This window comes from Musa acuminata, chromosome BXJ2-5 (assembly GCF_036884655.1).
Source record: "Musa acuminata AAA Group cultivar baxijiao chromosome BXJ2-5, Cavendish_Baxijiao_AAA, whole genome shotgun sequence".
NCBI classification, from domain to species: Eukaryota; Viridiplantae; Streptophyta; class Magnoliopsida; order Zingiberales; family Musaceae; genus Musa; species Musa acuminata.
This window is the reverse complement of record NC_088342.1, coordinates 20,151,126-20,165,311: the sequence shown is the minus strand read 5'-3', so window position 1 is coordinate 20,165,311 and position 14,186 is coordinate 20,151,126.

Genomic DNA, 14,186 nt, shown 5'->3' with positions numbered 1-14,186 from the left:
CAATCTCAGGGAGCTTCTCTTCGGCACTTTAGCCATAGACTATCTGCAATGCATCACAACCCGTTGATCAAGTAAGTATGGTCTCCACTTTTTGAGAGTGTAAGCAGCAGGTTGATTTTTCAGTGTAGTAATCGTTGCATGAAACTTTTGGCCCTGTATAATCAATTTTATCTTTGAACCTTTGCTATCACAAGTGAAAATCCGTCCATCAATGATCTTTACTTTGAATATGTCATAGTCTTCAATGTGATGGGCCAATCGGTAGTTTGCGGGTTGTTAGTGCTACCAGTATCAATCAAAACTATAACAGGCTGATGTTCCAGAGTTTTGCCAACTTCCATAGTTTGCGGGTTAGAGTAGTCGGCTAATGCATGCATTGTATGTATGGTAGGTCCAACTTGTGCATTAGAATTTATACATTCATGATCGGAGTCCACATTCTTAGCTTTCGGTTCCTCTCCAATTGGTTCAATCATCAGAAGTTGCCCTTGTTTACATTGATGCTCCATACTCCATTTTTCATCATAATACAAACTCTTTGCTAATCTTTCATTGAGTTCTTCTTGGGTTAGTCTTCGGGTGTCAAGGCTTTGGTTGGGAATAGATGAGGCCAGTGGCTTACTAATCATCTGGTTGTTGTCACTTCTGTTTCCATGATTTTCTCTGTTGATTTTTTTCTCATGTAGATGTGCAAATGAGATCGCAGCTATCATAGTGCAGGGTTGACGAGCCTTAACTTCACACCGAATCTCTGGAATAAGACCTTCAATAAATGTATCCAGAAGTTGTCGTTCCGACCAATCTCTAGCTTGATTTGATAATCTTTCAAACCTACTCTGATATTCCAACACTATAGAAGTCTGACAAATTTTTGAGAGCTGTCCATCCACCTTCATGTCTGAGTAGATTGTGTCATAATCTTGGGGTCCTTTTCTTGTATCTTCAGATCTGTGCAACGTAGAACTTGAGCTCCCACCTTGTTGAAATTTACTAAGGCTCCCCAGTAAGTCCTTTTTGAAATCATTAAGTACTTCTTGTAATCGGTTCTCAATTCTAATTTCCAATGCTTCCATTTGTGCTTTCACTGAGTTATCGGTGGCCATTGCGTAAGACTGCAAATCTGTAATCTCAACTCCTGTTTTTGGTATCGGACAAGGGCATCAACACTGTAGATGCGAAGTTACCGAGGAGGTGGACGCCAAGGGCAGTGCTGCGGTCGCTGCGTTGGAGGAAGAGTAGCTACCCTGTTTCTATCGAGGCGTGGGGTGAGAGCGCCGAGGTTGGAAGGTGACTGCATTGATGTGGCTGCAGCTGGGGGCAGCGTCGCCAAGGGCCTGTCACTGCGGTGGTTGCGACGGTGCGGATGGAAGGCAGCGTTGCTCTGTCTCTACCGCACTACGAAGGCGTTGGTGACATCGATGGATCGCGTGCGGTTGAGGACACAACGGTGTCGTATAAGCGATCGGGGTTGAGACTGCAGTGGTGGCAACCGGTAGCTACGGCAACGATGCAGAGCAAGGGGGGCTGCAGCAACGGTGCAGATCGAGGGGGTTGAGGTGAAGGCTGCGGTGGCTAGCAGCAGCAGTCGTTGCTGGCCGAAGCGCAGCGGCGGCGGTGGAGAAGGAGGCAGCGAGGGTCGTGGCAGGCTGGGCGGCGAGCGGCGTCGTCGCTGGCTGGGCAGCAGTGGCGACGCTGGTGGCAGCCGGCGTTCGCAGCAGCAAGGGGATCCACGACTGCGGCAGCAAGGGGACCCGCGACTGCGACGGTGGTAACTGCCCTGTTTCGGTCACCACCGATTCAGAGCAAGGGGAAGCAGCGGCTGGGAAGTGAGCGGAAGCAGCGGCTGGGAGGCGAGCGGCGGTCGTCGCACGGGGGAGCAGCGGCTAGAAGGCGACGGTGACGGCGGTTGAGGCAACGGCGGCGGCTGGAAACAAGGGCAGCAGATGTGAGTTGCCGTGATAGCCCTGTTTCGGTTACAAAAGATGCAGAGCAAGGAGGATCGACTGCTGGGAGGCGTGCGACGGTCGTCGCACGATGGCTGGCAGCGGTGGTGGGTCGGTTGGGCGACGACGGCGCTCGAGGTGTGGCTGCGATCGACGAGGGGCTGCGACAACAAAGGAAGCTCTGTTTCTGCAACCGCTGCATGGAGGGGCTGCGGCTACGGTGCCGGCGGTCCTTCTCGCTCGAGCGAGATGGGGACGCGAGGAGAAGAGGTCGCTGGCCAGGTGATCGAGCGGCAGCGATGCGGCTGGGAAAAGTGGTGGTGACGCGGCTGGGAACAAGGGCAATCCGTGAGTTGCCCTGTTTCGGTCGCCGGAGGGCGACAATCGGCCGCTGCGGCTGCGACCCAAGGTGAGGCGGGAGGCGGTGGAGAGGCAGCGGTGGTGGCGCGGCTGGGAGCAGCGTCACCAACGATCGCCGAGGAGGAGAGGTCGCGCGGCTGCGCTGCGACGCAAGGGGAGGCAGGCGGCGGCAGTAGGGCTGGGATGGACGCTGGCAGCGTCGTCTCCGGAGCGGGGAACAGCGGCGGCGGTGGTTGCCGGCCGGGAAGCGGGGCGATGGTGGGCGCTGGCCGGAGAGCAGCAACGTCGGGTAGGCTGGCCGGAAGCAGGGGACGTAGGGGTGGCTGCGGCTTCTTCTTCCTCTCGTGTTTCTTCTTTCTTTTTTTTTTTTTTTTCTTTTTTTGAACGAGGATGAAGATAACTGCAGCAAGGGGGCAGCTGCGGTGGTGACGGCTGCTGGCAGGGCAATAGCGATGGTGGTGGAGAAGAGGCAACGGTGGTCGCTGACCAAGACGCAGATGTTCCTTCTCGGTTGAGAGGATCGACGTTTGTGGCTGTCGGCTTCACCCTTCCTAACACAATTTTTTTTTTTTTTTTTTTATAGCAACGACAACACTGTAGCAAGAACGCCAAGGATCGCCTCTCTGATACCAAATGATAAGACCCTAAAGTCTTATCGTAGGCTCTGATACCAAATGATAAGACCCTAAAATCTTATCGTCGCTCTGATACCAAATGATAAGACCCTAATGTCTTATCGTAAAAAAGAAGAAGGGAAAGGGGATAATAATGATCGCTTCGAGGGGATCGGCCTCCTTGATCGCTTCGAGGGGATCGGTCCTCCTTGATCACTTCGAGGGGATCGACCCTCCTTGATCACTTCGAGGGGATCGACCTCCTAAGGTTGTCCAAAGACAGAATAGTATTTTTCATAGATTACCGAAAAGAGGAGTTACATCCCTATTTATAGAGTTCCACCCAAAGTCCATCAGGACTTGAACTCTAATAATAAATAAATATTAAATAAACGTCTACTTGACTCTAACTGAACCAAACCGATTCAATAAACAACTAGACTAAACAGACTCAATAAACATTATTCAAAAGCTCATAAAAAGGTTCCTAACAGTATGTGATTTATTTAATGAAGATTTATCTTTTGAAGAACTCTCTATTGCTTTTCATGAATTATTTGATGAATGTAGAACTATTAGCAAGAAGTTAAGTATCTTAAAGAAAGAGCATGCTTTGCTACAAGATAAGTTTGATAGTCTTCAAACTCCTCTATACTCTAAGTGTGAGCATTTAGAAGCAATAAAAAATGAAAATTTGCTTCTTAAAGAAACCTTAAACAAGTTTAAGGTTGGTAGCAAAGGATTAGATATGATCCTTACACACAAGGGTCACGTCGCAAATAGAAATGGAATTGGATTTATAAAAGGATTATATCAAAATCCTACCTCTTTCATAAAAGGACTTACATTACATGTTTCGTCTTACATGAAATGCAACTTCTGTTGCAAATCCGGACATATTGCCTACAAATGTCCATTTAGGAAAATTAGTTCACAAAAATTAATATGGGTTCCTAAAGGAACTATAAAGGATTCAATAATAAATAATAAAGTTAGTGGATCAATTTTTGAGGCACCCAAAATCAAATGGGTACCTAAAAGTCATCCTCTTTTGTAGACAAACCCACAAGCTAGGAGCAAGAGATGGTATCTCAATAGTGGATGCTCAAGACATATGACTGGAGATCCATCTCATTTCTCTATGCTCACTAGCAAAGAAGAAGGGTACGTCACCTTCGGAGACAACAACAAAGGCAAAATCATTGGCAAGGGAACTATTGGTAACAAATTTAGTTTTTCCATTGATGATGTTTTACTAGTTGATGGATTGAAACATAATCTCTTGAGTATTAGTCAACTATGCGATAAAGGTTATATCGTTAGATTCGAATCAAATATGTGTATTATCGAAAAACCAAACAATAACTTGACTATGATTGCATTAAAACAAAATAATGTCTACACCATCAACCTTGATGAACTAAGTAATGAAATGTACTTCTCCACTCTAAATGATGATGCTTGGCTTAGTGAATTATTTAAATGATATTATTGAATCTTAAATTTTGATGATGAAATCAATTGATAAATTATTTGATATAATCTATATGTTAAGATAAGTATGCAAGATTAACTACGATAGCAGTAAGATATAAAGCATATGTTGGGCCAGAGTCAAATATCGGATGATACATCGAAGATTCAGATGATATGCCGAAAGTTTACCGAAAGCTCGTTGAGAGTTTGTCGGGAGCTTGCTGAGATTTTATTGAGAGTTTGCCGAGAGTTTGTCGGGAGTCCGTTGAGAGTTCGTCGAGAGTTCGTTGGAAGTTCACCGAGAAGTTTGTCGGAAGTTCACAGAGAGAACAATTGACATACCGGACAGAGATTGCCTTGTTCGGACCCTTTTTCTGAGCTTTTGAATAATATTTATTAAGTATGTTTAGTCTAGTTGTTTATTAAGTCGGTTTGGTTCGGTTAGAGTCAAGTAGAGGTTTATTTAATATTTATTTATTATTAGAGTTCAAGTCCTGAAGGATTCTGGGTGGAACTCTATAAATAGTTCATTAATTAATTAAAAATTTAGTTGATTATTATTTTTATTATTATCTAATAGTCTTACATGATGATGATTATTTATACATGTGATGTATGATGTGTGGACGGATGATCATGGACGGTGTGATGTGTGTACTTGTGATTATTATTATTATTGGGGTCTACGAGCTTCTATTATATTTTTCATTTATTGTCGGGCCTGCGTGCCTATGATTAAGTTGTAATCACATAAGGAGGCGCAGCGGGAGCGTGGATGCGATAGCGATACCCACGAGACAGACGATCGCGATGCATGAAGATGTATCGAGATGTCGTCGGAACCGACGAGGATGAGATGGACGATCACAAGGCATGGAGATGCATCGTTGCACACATAGATCTTGATGTGAGTGATTAGGCCTACTGGCTCGGGCCTAATCACATTAGGTTGTGGTCCATGATCATCTGGTGTGATTGCTTATACACATACTAGATATGTATATATATTTGCATGCGATGTAGATATATATTAAATATGTATATGTGTGACATGTCATATTAGGAGACCAAATCATCGAAACATCTCTCTCGATAATATTAAGTCGGTAAACGTGAGGCAATTAGATTGACCCACGTGGCTTTCCATCGTTATAAGTAGGAACCGATTCCCGGTATAGGTTGAGTTGGTCGAGTCCCTCGAGACTCACCTATATCGCGATTTGCTATCTTGCTTACGATATAGAGATGTCACCGGTGACCTGAGGGCATGGTATACTTGGTTGAGTCCCTCGAGGGTATATCATCAAATCAGACTTATCTTGTAATGAAGGTGTTGACTTAACCGAGCATCATGGTTGGTCGAGTCCCTCGAGGCCATGGTGATTCGGAGGCCGAACAGGACGGGAATCACAAGGAGTTGTGATTAGCAAGAGTTGCCTACCTTTTAGGCTTAGTGTGATTGGTCGAGTCCCTCGAGGTTACACTAAGACGCTGATTGGATCCTGATCCCCACTAGAAGTCTGCCGGAGACTTCCGTTTCATGTGCTGAGGGTGTCGCGTGACTCGTAAGTAAAATAGTGGGAGCAAATTAAGATAGAATTCCATATCCTGATAGTTTATTTCTTGCAAAATCTGCATGTTATTCATTTCTGCTGCATCTTTATTTTTAGAAAATGTCGCTTTCAAATCCCTTACGTGGCATACTTGATGTCAACTGCCTCACTGGTCTAAATTATACGGATTGGCTCTGTAACTTGAGAATTGTTCTCACAGCGGAGAAAATCGTGTACGTCCTTGATACAATGATGCCTGCACCCGAAGAAAGGGCAAACGAGGATGAGATCGCTCGCTACGTGAAGTACATTGATGACTCCACTCTTGCTCAGTGCTATATGTTGGGCTCTATGACTCCTGAGTTACAGAGACAACATGAAAAAGATGGATGCCAGATCCATTCTCCTACATGTCCATATATTGTTTGAGGAACAGGGAAGGACTCAGCGATATGAGATATCTAAGAGCCTCTTCCGCGCTAGGATGACTGAGGGGACATCGGTTCAGAACCATGTCCTAAAGATGATTGAGTGGATAGATAAACTCATAGGTCTAGGAATGGTCCTAGCGGATAACTTGTGTGTGGACATTGTGCTTCAGTCCCTACCAGAATCTTTTTCACAGTTCATAGTGAATTTTAATATAAACAAGCTTGAGGTGACTCTCCCAGAGCTCCTCAATATGTTGAGGGAGGCAGAGAGTACTATTAAGAAAGAGAAGCCAGTTCTCTACACTAGTGAGACCAGAAAGAAAACGAAAGCAGAAAGGTCCCTTAAGAAGGGAAAGGGCAAGGGCAAACCAAGTAAAGCAAAGGTTGCTAAGAAAGACCCAGCAAAGGACAAAGGCCAGTGCTTCCACTGTGGTAAAGATGGGCACTGGAAGAGAAACTGCAAAGAGTACCTTGCAGAAAGGGCGAAATAGAAGCTTGGAGAAGCTTCAAGTACATTCATGATCAATCTCCAATTGGTAGATTTTTGTGATAGTGCATTGGTATTGGATACCAGTATTGCTTATTACATCTACAATTTATTGTAAATTCTAGCAAAGCCGAGGGGAGATTGACGAGAGGAATATTGTATAAAGGTTTGTTTATGCAAGACACTACTCCACATATCATGAATGCAAGTGTCCAAAAGGAAACAAGATGAGTTGAATAGTGCGTACCTGTGGCATTGTAGGCTAGGTCACATCCATGAAAGAAGGATTCAAAAGTTACTAAATGATGGATATCTAGATCCATTCGACTATGTGTCATATGCAACTTGCGAGCCTTGCCTTCGTGAAAAACTGACCAACTCTTCATTTAGTGGAACTAGAGAGAGAGCCATTGAGCTGTTGGAACTCATACATAGTGATGTATGTGTAACCATGTCAACTCATGTCATTGGTGGTTACTCCTACTTCATTACCTTTACTGATGATTTCTCAATGTATGGATATGTGTACTTAATGAAGTACAAGTCCGAGGCTTTTGAGAAATTCAAAAAGTATAAGAATGAGGTGGAGAACCAGACTGGAAAGAGTATCAAAACTCTTCGATCAGATCGAGGAGGTGAGTACTTAAGTACAGAGTTTACTCAGTTCCTCAAGGACCATGGGATATTTTCCCAATGGACACCTCCTTATACACCTCAGCTCAATGGTGTCTCTGAAAGGAGAAATCATACGCTATTAGATATGGTACGGTCCATGATGAGTTTCGCTGACCCACCCATCTCATTCTAGGGATATGCCCTAGAAACCGCAGCTTACCTTCTGAATAGAGTTACAACTAAGTCGGTAGTGTCTACACCATATGAGATATGGAAAGGGAAGAAGCCTGATCTTAAGGTTGTTAAGATTTGGGGCTGCCCTGCCCATGTTAAAAGACACAACCCCGATAAGTTAGAATCAAGGACAGAGCGATGCAAATTTGTGGGATACCCCAAGGAAACTTGTGGGTATTATTTCTATCATCTCGAGGACCAAAAGGTCTTTGCAGCTAAGAGAGCAGTGTTCCTTTAGAAGGAAACATTCTTGGCGGAGATAGTGGGAGAATGATAGAGTTGAGCGAGGTTGGAGAACCAAGCTCAAGCACCACTCTACAGCCCGAGTCTGTTCAGGTACCTAATACAAAAGTTTCAACTTTACGCAGGTCTGATAGAGTATCTCATCCTCCTGAGAGATATGTGGGACATATTAGATGAGAGGATGTTGAGGATATTGATCCTTAGACCTACGAGGAGGCTATTATGAGTATATACTCCGGGAAGTGGCAAGAAGCCATGAATTCTGAGATGGATTCTATGTACTCTAATAAGATTTGGAACCTAGTTGATGCGCCCGAAGGTATTATACCCATCGGTTGCAAGTGGATCTTTAAGAAAAAGAACGGAGTAGATGGAAAGGTAAAGACCTATAAAGCAAGGCTAGTGGCTAAGGGGTATCGTCAAAGGCAAGGTGTTGACTACGACAAAACCTTCTTACCCGTAGCAATGCTAAAATCCTTCAGAATTCTATTGGCTATTATAACACACTATGATTATCAGATCTGGCAGATGGATGTGAAAACCGCATTCCTCAATGGGAACCTCAAGGAGGAGGTGTATATGATGCCACCTAAGGGATTCGTGTCCAAGAACTGCCCAGATAAGGTGTGTAGGTTGCTTAGATCCATTTATGGAATAAAGCAAGCTTCCCGAAGTTGAAACATAAGATTTGATGAGGCAATCAGATCTTATGACTTCGTTAAGAATGAAGATGAGCCTTGTGTGTACAGGAAGGTAAGTGGGAGTGCTATTACCTTTTTTGGTGTTATATGTAGATGACATCCTCATCATTGGGAATGACGTAGGAATGCTATCCACAGTAAAGGCTTGGTTATTTTGACACTTCTCCATGAAGGACTTAAGGGAAGCATCCTATATCTTGGGGATTAGAATCTATAGAGATAAATCCAAGAGGATGCTTGGCTTGTCCCAGTCCAGGTACATAGAAACCATTGTCAAAAGGTTTGGCATGGAAAATTCCAAGAGAGGTCTCATACCGTTGAGACATGGGATATCGCTTTCTACGAGTATGTCACCAAAAACTCCAGAAGAAAGGGCGAATATGAATATGATACCTTATGCCTCAGCAATAGGGTCTATCATGTATGCCATGCTATGTACTAGGCCTGATATAGTGCATGCTCGGAGTGTCACGAGCAGGTATCAGGCGGATCCAAGCTTGGAGCACTGGAAAGTAGTAAAGTGTATCCTTAAGTACTTGAGAAGGACTAAGGATCTTTTACTAGTATATGGAGGTAATAGCCTTAAGGCAGGAAGGCTACACTAAGATCAGGTACCCATGTGTTCAAAATTCGAGAAACATTTGCCAAGAGCTTGTAAACTATTGACGGCATCCGTAAAACGGGTGTACATGTCAACAATGGTTTCACTCGGCTTCATTTGAAAAGCTCGAAATCATGCATTAAAATGTTAACTTTCGAGTCTTTGACTCTACTAGTTCCCTCGTGCGTGATTTCAAGTGTTCGCCAAATATCAAAAGCCGTTTCACACGTTGAAATCCGATTGAACTCATTTTTGTCCAAAGCGCAAAATAAGGCATTCATAGCCTTTGCGTTTAAAGAAAAATACTTCTTCTCCAAATCCGACCATTCGTTAATCGGTTTAGAGGGAAGTTGAAAACTGTTTTCAATGATATTCCATAAATCCAAATTCATAGAAATCAAGAAAACTCTCATTCAAGTTTTCCAATAAGTGTAGTCCAATCCGTTAAACAACGGTGGATGAAAAACCGATAAGCCCTCTTGAAAGCCATGAAGAGCCATTTCTCTCGGGTGTAAATGCGAAATGAGAAATACCAGGCTCTGATACCAATTGTTAGGATCGGAGCGGCACTAAGAGGGGGGGGGGGGGGGTGAATTATTGCAGCGGATTAAAACTTTGATTTTGATAAATCTTTCATACGATGAAAAGAAATATCAATGGAAACCGATTTTAGAAGCTTGATAACTTAGAAACGTATGGAAGCGTAGTAACTAAGTAGAGAAGTTTGCAATATGTAAATGGCAAGAGTAGGATGTAAACCAGATAACGCAGTAGTTTTTAAAGTGGTTCGGTCAAAATGACCTACATCCACTTGCGAAGCCTTCTTCGAAGAGGCTTCCAACTTCCACTAGCAAATTTCTTGTAGGGGAAGGACTAATACCCCTCTTACAACCTTTACAAGTGGTTCACACTCTTACAATTCTTTTCAACAAGATGGGAGGAGGTGAACACTTAAGCAATATGAAAAACAAGGCTTGCAAAGACTATTCTAAGGCTCTTAACTCAAACTATTACTTTTCAAAAGGTTGTGATCTCAGCTGAGATTTGAGGGGTATTTATAGGCCTCAAGAGGATTAAAATTTGGGCTCCAAAATTTGAATTCTCTTTGGTTCCCGATGCTGGCGGTGCCACCGCCCAACCCAAGTGGTGCCACCGCCTGGATCTCGGGTGCTAGGCGGTGCCACCGCCTACACTATTTCAGCTCACTGGTTGGACTCCAAAATTGGCCCAAACCAGTCCGAACTAGAGCCCAATTGGCCCCTACTTGTTTTATAGGATTAACACCTAATCCTAACCCTAAGTAACGTGCTAACTACGAATTTAAAGATATTTTCTAAGCTATTACAAAGTCCGTAAGTCAAGACTTCTTCCGGCGAACTTCCGACGGTTTTCCGATAAACTCTCGGAAACCATTCTACGGACTCCCGGCAATCTCCTAGACTTCACGATTTGATCTTGACGAGTTCCAACGAGCTTCTTCGGCAAGCTCCGATCTTTCTCGGCGAGCTCCATGAACTTCCAACGAACCTTCCGGTGAGCTTCCGAAAAACCCTTCGGCAAGCTCCCTACTCATTCTCGGCTAGTTCTGGAAGCATTCCTGACGAACCTTCGGACTTCCGTCGAACTCTCGAACTCGCAATGAATCCTTCTTGTTTGACTCCGACACTTTGTTTTACTTTATGTCTTCGTCATTATCGTAGTTAATCCTGCACACATAAGCTAAAACTCTACTCCGATCTAGACAATTATTACAACGCGAATTGACATTCTGTTGCCCGGCACGTCATTAGTTGGCGCTTCGTCCGATTCTTTGGTGCATCGTCCTCTCTTGCGGCTTGTTGCCCAATCGGCGGTTGACCTCCGCAACCCCGATATCCTTGGCGCAATTTCGCTCTCCTTGGCCCGATGCCCGACGTCCGAAGCCTTCTGCCGTCCAATATCTTGATGTGATCTCCTCCGGCACAACGTCAATTCCTCCTGCGTTAACTGTCTAATCCTGATCGAGTAGACCTGCATTACTCAAAATGCAGTTTAAATTATAAACACATATCAAGTGGTTTCATCATCAAAATACGAGATTCAACAGTCCTCAGATCATCAGTGACATCTCTATGTCGTATGTAAGATAGTGAATCATGAAATAGGTGAGCCTTAAGTAACTTGACCAACTCAACCTACGTAAGGAATCGATCCCTACCTATAACGATGGAAGGCCACGTGGGTCAATCTAATTGCATCAAATTACTGACTTAATATTATATAGAGAGGAGATTTTTAATTTGATCTCCTAATATGACATGTCACACATATATATATTTAATATATATCTACATCATATACAAATATAAACATATCTAGTAGGTATACAAGTAATCACACATCACATGAGTAATCATACCAAATGATCATGAACCACAGCCTAATGTGATCATGCTTGAGCTAGTGGGTCTAATCACTCACATCAAAATCTATGTGTATAGTGATGCATGTCCATGCCCTGTGATCGTCCATCTTATCCTCGTCGGTTCTATCGGCATCTCGGCACATCTCCAAGTATCTCGGCGCATCTCCATGCATCATGATCGTCCATCTCAACCTCATGGGTCCCGCTATCACCTCCACACTCCCTCTTTGTCTCCTCGTGTAGTAATAACTTAATCACAAACATGTAGGCCCAATAATAAATGATAATAAAATTAAAGGCTCACGGGCCCCAATAATAATAATAATAATATCATATGTATACTCATCACATAATCTATGATCATCCATCCACATTATACATCACATGTACATTTCTTCATCATATAGGACAATTAGATAATAATAATAATAATTCATTAAATATTTTAATTAACTAATATTTTTTAAAATTAAGGATATATAAAAAATTTCTTGAATTATGAAGGGTATTTTGGTAATTTAGATAAAAAGTATAGAATTTGACATTTCTAAAATTCTGAGGGACAAAACTATCATTTGTCCAAAAACCCTAATCTCTTCTCCTTCACCCCTACTGCATTGCGGCCGCTGCAACCCCCCCGGCGGCGACCACTACAAGGGGGCGGGGGAGCTGCCTCTACTCGTGGATGGCTCACCCACGGGCGGTGTGCCTGCGGGTGCGGCTACTCCTATAATCGAGCACCCTTACGGGCACCACCGCCACTATAGGCGGTTCTGTCGGCGGGCAAAGCTCCCGCAAGCGTCGCTTGTGAGGGCGATCACTGCTGCAGGAGCTATGCTTGTAGGCAACGCTTGTAGGTGCCATCGCTTGCATTTTAGGTGCAATGCCTGCACGTAGCCCGCTTTGCTTGCGGCCATTATAGGTGGCCTTCCTTCACATAGATGGCAGCAAGGCTACCATCTTCGAGGGCAGCAACAGTTGCTGCCCTTTCTAGCTTTTGCATAAATGATTTTGACATAAAAACTTTTCTAAAACATAACACATGCAGTTCAAAACTAATCCTTTGCACGAACAACCTAGCTCAGAGGGGAAGGAGAATATGAGAGGCAAGCAAAGACTCTAGCCTATGAGGCCCTGAATCCTTCATATTTATATAGGTCCCCTATCAAACCCTAATGGATCCTCGCCTAGTGGGTATTGGATCTGCATCCAATAACCCAAGCCTTTTAGATTAGTGGATCTCTATCCAATAATCTCTCATGGGCTCTTATTTGATCTCGTCCATGGGATCCAATAATTCAGGGGCTTATTGGATATCCAATATGACAAGGGCTCCGTCGGATATCTCATATCTGAACCTCTACTTATCGCAATGCCTACCATATGTGTGAGACCCTCTAGGCCCAATATCGAGCTGGCCGTGAGTCATACCTGTCAAAACTTCTTCTAACTTAGTGAATTATTATCTCTGTAATAATTCACTTGACTCATCGATTACGGACGTACTAGGCCACTACGTCATAGTCCCCAAATGATATAGGGGAATCCAATCCATTGGACTTGTCTATCCTCAGTTACTATGTACCTATAGTCTCTCATCCATCTAATATCCTAGAGACTGTATATTGAGCATGGTGCTGTCAGACCCATTCGATTTCTACTCGAGTCTCGCTCTAATCGGATTCTCCCGAAGAACTCTTTCTCTCTCAACCCGAATGACCCTGGCCAAGGATTTGTTTGAGCAAGAACACATGGGATATTCCTCTCATGACGCCGAGAGTGGATGATCCTCTATCTACACTCAATAGCCCTCGTAAGGTTGACTACCACTCCCAATGACCAACTGTACTAGATTTGGGATAGCCAAACCTATAAGTCTGGTATCAAAGAGTGGAGCACTCATATAGGACATCCTTGGTGTCTCAAGCCTAAGGACCAGATATACCACTAGGACTACGGAATCGCTGTGTGACAATAAGGCATCATCAACCATCCAGCATTCTGTAAGTGGATCAATCAGTGAACTCATTCTCCAATGAGCACTTGTACTATATCCCTAGTGTCCCTACACGAGCAACTTTGAGACCCGCTGCATCCATCATATGGACGGGTATACAGCACACAAGTCTGTCTGATTATCATGATGTCTCTCTCGAGTAACCTATGACTGGGATTATTTAGGATATGTGTTTAAGGTGAATCGATCTCATTTTCATGATCTCATCACGATCTGATTCCGATTACACAAATCCAAGGATATCACAATATATATATGCATATATGCAATAGTTATAAAGTGATATATGCCAAAATATATTAAGCAAAAAGATTCTGTATCGAGTCACATGTGTTGAATCTCGTATTTTGATGATGAAACTAATTGATAATTATGTTTATGTTTAATTGCATTTTGAGTTATGCAGGTCTACTCGATCAGGATTAGACAATTACGGTAGGAGGAATTGACGTTGCGCCGGAAGAGATCACGTTAGGATATTGGATGGCAGAAGGCTTCGGACGTTGG